Source organism: Propithecus coquereli, unplaced genomic scaffold, assembly GCF_000956105.1.
Source record: "Propithecus coquereli isolate 6110/MARCELLA unplaced genomic scaffold, Pcoq_1.0 Scaffold18, whole genome shotgun sequence".
Taxonomy (NCBI): domain Eukaryota; kingdom Metazoa; phylum Chordata; class Mammalia; order Primates; family Indriidae; genus Propithecus; species Propithecus coquereli.
The window spans coordinates 12,041,458-12,048,242 of record NW_012142745.1 but is presented as its reverse complement, the minus strand read 5'-3'; the positions used below and the strand labels follow the sequence as shown (position 1 = coordinate 12,048,242).

The following is a 6,785-nucleotide window of genomic DNA, read 5'->3' as shown; positions in this document are numbered from 1 at the left end:
TGTGGCTCCTGCAGTCTGGGCCAGAGTTGGGAAATGGCTGCGTAGGAATGAAGAAAACAAAACCTGAGGAGTTGAAGCCCCCTGGGGAGGACAAAGGCACACAGTGGGTAGTGAAGCAATATGGCACCTGCCATCCCAGCTCAGGTCTGTGGAGATGAGAGGCACCCCGGGGGGCTGGCTGGGAGCCTGGTGCTCTGTGCACAAGAAGTTCCTGGGCTCGTGTGGGCAGAAAGTCTTTCCAACAGCGCAGGATCCCACTGATTGTCAGGGATGCGAGGGAGGAGAGAAGAAAACGCTCCACCTACCCTTCTCCGCGGACTCCAAGCCAGTAAGGGGTTTACTTCTGCCAATACCTTGCTTCTTCATGTTCTGCTCTACAACTTCTTCGCGTGGAGTCTCCCGAAGGTTCTGGCAGTCTTCCCTCAGACCCACACCGGATCTGTGTTTGTCTGTCTGTTCATTTTTTCTCTTTCATCTAAGACTTCTCCTTATTACTGAGATGCTCTGGCAGTTGGTGCCTGTGGTCAGCCATCTTCCCTCTCCTTACCCCCTGTTCATTGATATGATACATTTTAATATAAAAATGATCAATATTTGATACATTGCACTTTCTTCAGAAATTCTAGAACAAGATATCACTTATTTCCATGATAGTTCAACATTGCAGATTGAAAATAGAACTATTTAGAAAACAGCTGAGCTTTCAGATGCAGTTGACTTCCACTTGATTGCAGAATTCAATATTTCTCAGATGTTAATAGAGAGTCTAAAGTGGTGTGTAAAACTTTGCAAATTGCCTGTGCTTGTTCTAGGCGGTTGCACTGATAACCCCACAGACTGCATTCTTCATTGTTTGCATCTGTGGTCTTCATAGCCAATAAGCTTTTTCCTGCCCCCACCGCCCGACCATCATCATAAAAGACCATCTGGATGATTAGAGGAGAGCATGCCTGTGCAAAACATCCCAGTGATGTGATGTTGACACTTTATACCAAACTTGGAATCTCCCATAATAATAATAAATTCTTCCTCCAGAGGCACAAAAGGTAACTTTCCATCTTGTTGGGTGACATCTCTATAATTTGTCAGGTCTAATGGCCCTTTAAGACCTTTTCCCTCAGAGAGTTTCAGTTTCACAAAGACACCAACAGATGGCATTCAGAATTCTTCACTGGCATCTGAATTATTGTTGCTTTGTCCCGAGCTTTTGGTGGAATCCGCATTGAGGTTGGGCACAGTGCTGGATCGTGAAAGACCCCAAGGCTGGAATCTATAGACATGCTCTTAGTACTGATATCACTACTTTCGGAATTGCTACTCCTGTGTTGTTTTGCCTTTTTGAAATATTTTCTACCATAGCTTGAGCCAAAGAAGACTCCTATAGAATAGAATACTGTTTTATTGTTTTCAAAGATTCGACAGACAGCAGTCTGCAGAGATAGCTTCCTTTCCTTCTGGACATGGTCAATTCTTTTCAGAGAAGTAATGTACCATGTGGCCACAGTCCTATCCCTGGGGCTGCCTGTGCTTTGCTTTGATTTGAGTCAGAGCACCTACATTGTTTCAAAATATGAATATCTTGAGTAATTTTTTCTGTTAATATTAGAAAAGATTAGATATTAGAAAATATACCTTTCTTGTAAACATTTGTTACATCCTTCCATATATATTTTATATGCTTTATAAATTCATGAAATATTTTATAAATTTATAATTGTGCTTTATACATAAAATATATCTTATATGTTTTACTATTTCATTACCTTTTTAAACTTAATATATACTAGACATTTTAAACACTTAAGCATTTCCACAATTTATCTATAAAAAGTTCCTTTTATTAGTAGAGAAGTTGCGTGCCTTAAAAATTTGTTGATTGAGGCCAGGTGTGATGGATCATGTCTGTAATCCTAGCACTTTGGAAGGCCAAGGAGGGAGGATCACTTGAGGTCAGGTGTTCAAGATCAGCCTGAGCAAGGGTAAGAACCCGTCACTACAAATTAGAAAAAATTGGCCGGGTGTGGTGGCGCACACTTGTGTTCTCAGCTACTTGGGAAGGTAAGGCAGGAGGATCGTTTGACCCTAGGAGTTTGAGGCTGCAGTGAGCTGTAATGACTCCACTGCTCTCAAGCTGGAAAAACAAAGTGAGACCCTGTTTCAAAAAAAAAATTGTTGATTGAAAACCAAAAAGGACACAGATTTACCCTTCCACCTGAAAGAATTAAACTTGCAAAATATACTCAAAAACAATTTTCAAAACATTGGACATCAAGCCATGAAGATGGTAATCCCTGGTAGAGTGGAAACACAGAAGGTGAGTCCTAAATTCCCCCCAAATACTGCTGGTTTCCAAGGAGGGAGAACTCTGGTATAGCTTGATGGTCTTCCTGAGTCAAAAAGACAAAGTTGATAGGCCAAACGGGCCATGGCAAATGTAAAGAATTCTTAGGCTGTATATGGATTGATATAATAATTCTTAAAAGTAGATTGTAGGAAGCTAAAAATGTCCACCACATGGAACAGAAGACGGCTAAACCCTATAAGAATTTCTGGCCCACAGAATCGTAAAAAATAAGAAATCATTGTTTATTGAAACCACTATGTTTTGTGGTGGTTTGCCATGCAGCAATGACTAAAGCAGGCAATCTGTAAGCTTTCAGATGGTGTTGGTCCCAGAGGAGCTGCGGGTGGGGGAAGCAAACCTCTATTTGGAATGTGTGTCATTTCCTGTAAGGATAAATTACTGGCCTTTCAGAGTGGAAAGGTTCTGATGTAATCAGGAAGTAGTTTGCTAGTGTTCTTGAGTAATGGTGGCATAGTGAAGGTTTATATCAGTTTTTGCTGCTATCTCTTTGTGGTGGGAAGTGCAACTTGTTCTGTACTTTAGAGGGTATGTTACATCTTGTCCCAAACTACTGGAACATAAAAACTTCACCAAGTTGTCCAGCTCTTGATTTTTCTAGTTATGCCAGTCAGGGAACACCCTTTATGCTGCCTACCTATCTCACTTCCAGGAACACTATGGTGTATTAGCTGTTGCCATAGATCCCTATGAGTCAAGGTGAAGTCACTTGTCCGTACCTCCTCACCAGGTCCCTGTAGTGGAAAAGTATGATGTTCTGTGAAATGTCCCTTAGAACAAGATCCTTGAGGACTATATCATAGCAGAAAGCCTAACAATCAACGTAGCCATCAGGCTACTAATGTTATTCTTGTCTTTCCCACGTAAAAGTAAACTCCTTACTGATAGGAATTAAAAGAAATGTTTTTGCCATATTAATAGTAGCATACCAAGTGCCAATAGGTGTGTTGTTCTGTTCTAGTAATAATAGTTGATCCACCAGCTGCAATTGGGTGATTATAGGATTAAATAGTTCCTGTCATCCACATGATCCACCTGGTTTTTACAGAGGACACACAGGTGAATTGAATGGGGGTATGATGGAGACCAGTCTGTATTCTTTAAGTCTTTATGGGTGTTGCTAATCCACCCAATGCACTATTTTGCCTGGGGGGTGGCAGTTTCAAGGGTCTCCACTTTGCTTTTCTTACTATAATGAATATCACTCTGCAGACTAGTGAATCAATGATAGTTTTGCCAGTTGTTAAGTGTATCTATGTACCTAGGGACTGGAGAAATAGCCGTAAGGTGAGTCTATGAAGCCAATGGACCCACCATGAGGTTAACACAGGCTAGGACTCTATTTGTCAACTGGCCTCCATCAGAATCTACTGTGATAGTTATGATGGTGGTTGGGTCTCTTTATGTTAGTGTTAGCACAGACCCTCTGTTCAACAGCTCTCAAATGAGCCAATATTCCCTCTTTTCAAGGGTATAGTTCCTCTGGTAAGAGACTGCAGGCCCCTTTGGGAAAGGTTGGAGTGTTATTTGTTATATATACTTGTTGTGGCATGCAGAGTCTTTCAGTGAGTGGTCTCTGAGTCAGTGAACTGGCTTAGATATAGAAACTGGATTAATAATCTCAATTTCTCTTTGTAGTTGTAATGGTTAAGTTATGTGTGAACTTGGTAGGGCAAAGGGATGCTCAGATAGCTCGTAACAACATTATTTCTGGGTATGTCTGTGAGGGCGTTTCTGAAAGACATTAGCATTTGAATCAGCAGACTGAGTAAAGAAGATCTACCCTTACCAATGTGGGTATGCATCATCCAATCCATTGAGAGACCACATAGAAAAAAGAGGGTGAGGAAGAGTGAATTCTCTCCCTCTGTTCTTGAACCGAGACATCTATCTTTTCCTATGCTTGGATCTTGGAGCTCCTGGCTCTCAGGTCTTCAGATTCTGGGACTTACACCAGGGGCCCTTGATTCTCAGGCCTTCAGACTTGAACAATCCTCTTTCCTGGTTCTCCAGCTTGAAGATGAGAGATGGTGGGACTTCTGGCCTCCATTATATAGCATGAATCAATTCCGATAATAAATCTCTGTCTCTGCCTGTGTCTGTCTCTCTCTCTCTAGATATATACACAGTCGTGTGCCATATAATGACGTTTCACTCAGTGAAGGATTATATAATATAATGATGGTCCCATAACATTCACATAATTCTATATTTTTACCTTTTATATGTTTAGATATCTTTATATACACAAATACTTATCACTGTGTTACAGTAGCTTACAATATTCAGTACAGTAACAGGCTTTATAGGCTTGTAGCCTAGGAGCTATAAGCTATGTACCGCATAGCCTACGTATGTAGTAGGCTATACCATCTAGGTGTGTGTAAGCATACTCTATGATGTTTGCACAAAGCCAGAATTGCCTAATGACACATTTCTTAGAACATAGCCTTATTATTAAATAACACATGAACCAACACAACCCTGGGGCTATGAATGTGTATTACTGTCTTTCCCATGTCAGAGTAAACGTCTTACAAATAGGGATGGAATGGGGTTTGTTTTTGTTTGTTCATTTTGTTTTTTTTGTTTTTGTTTTTTGCCATAGCAATGGCTAGATTCCAAGTGCCAATAGGTGTGTCGTTCTATTCTAGTAATAGTATCGTATTTGACACACCGGCTGTAATTGGGCTATTATAGGGTTAATTGTTCCCTGTCATCCACAGGATCCCCCTGGTTTTTACAGAGGACACACAGGTGAGTTGAATGCGGGTGTGATGGAGACCAGTATGCATTACTTGGACCGTCTGATAATCAACCTGCCTCTCTTTCTCTCTCTCTCTTTCTCTCTCTCTTTTTCTAATCTATCCAGTTTGTTCTGTGTCTCTGGAGAACCGTGATTAATACAGTGGTAATGGACATAGACTTTGTTTCTTCTTGCAATGCTGTGGTCATGTGGCTGTGGAGCCCCATGAGTCGAAGTTCCTCTGACTTTGCTGCTCATTATTGTAATTGTATCCACCTTGCCTAAGCTGGTCATGTGGTGCTATCTTGCCTTTTCCTTCTGGAATCCTAGCAGCTCCATTCATACTAGAAAGTTCCATCCCATGATATCATGTTCTGGACTCAACTACAGTTTACAGAGGACAGATAAAAGTGAGATTCTCAAAAATACTAGCACCCCTTCACCAATGCATTTTTTATAGCTTTAGCAAAGGGAATGTCCTCTGGGCTTGTGTGGTAACAAAGCCATATGGCAGGTTTTCTGATCTCATGTAATATATCCATTTTAACACTGCTGCTCCCCCAGCCTTTTGACCCCTTCTTCAATACTATATTAAGGCAGTTGGGGCATCTCTACCTCCTTTATCAGATTCCATACTTTTGTCCAAGCCTCAAGGAGCCAACTCAGCCATAGACAGGACTAGCTCCAGGTACCTTTGCCAGTACCTTACACTCTGATCCAAAAAAAAGGACTTTGAAGTTAGTAAAGTCTCCACTATTTAACCTTTCCTTCTTTAAAGAGATGGGGTCTTGCTATGCTGGCCAGGCTAGACTTAAACTCCTGGGCTCAAGTAATCCTCCCATCCCAGTCTCCTAAGTAGCTGGGACTATAGGCACATGCCACCATACCTGGCTTCTTCCACTATCCAATCTTATAATCTTTCCTACCTGTTCCAACACCCAAAAAAGTCCACACCTATAAGCATGTCTGTATTGTTTCCAACATACATCAGTCAGGTCTTGCTAGGTTATGCTCTAACAATAAGCAACCCTCAAACTCCCATATCTGACACAGCAAAAGTTTACTTCTTACTCACTCAAAGCTTACAGTGGATCTAGGAGGCCCTTTGGGGTGGTAGTGAATATACACCAGGCTGTTTCCATCTTTAGGTTCTGTTATCTCAGAACAAGGCCTCCACAATCAACATGGCAGTAGAGCAGTAAATAGAGAACTCTCACTGCTCTCCTGTGAATCAGCTTGCAAATGACACTTGCCACTTCTGCTCACAGCTGCTTGGTTAGAATTAATCACTTGGCCCTGCCAAATGCAAGAGGCTAAAAACATCTGGGGGGACATATGTGATATTTGGTGAATTCTGTCTATGCCACAAATAAAAGTTAGACTAGAAAAGGACCAATCCTAGATAATGATGGAAGAATGAAGCCACATTGCTGAAACCCCCTCAACCCAACAAAGTAAATAAAATGGAATAAAAAAAAAAGGTCAAACTTTAAACACTAAATCTAAATGAAAAATATAATGTAAGAGCCAAAGGATTAGAAATAGAATATGCTACAGGTGAGAGCTCGAGGGATAGAATATTTTGCTTTATCTGAGATGGAATTTATTCAGTTATTTCAGGTAACTATAGTCCTAGAAAGTTCATTTTCTGGTAGGATCCCTGAACTTTTTACCCGT

The 6,785-nt window shown here is 41.0% G+C and overlaps 1 pseudogene; it reads right to left on the bottom strand.

Moving 5' to 3' along the window:
• Positions 1–737: 737 nt before the first annotated feature.
• On the bottom strand, positions 738–5,335 carry LOC105808751 (annotated as a pseudogene).
• Between the last annotated feature and the right edge of the window lie 1,450 nt (positions 5,336–6,785).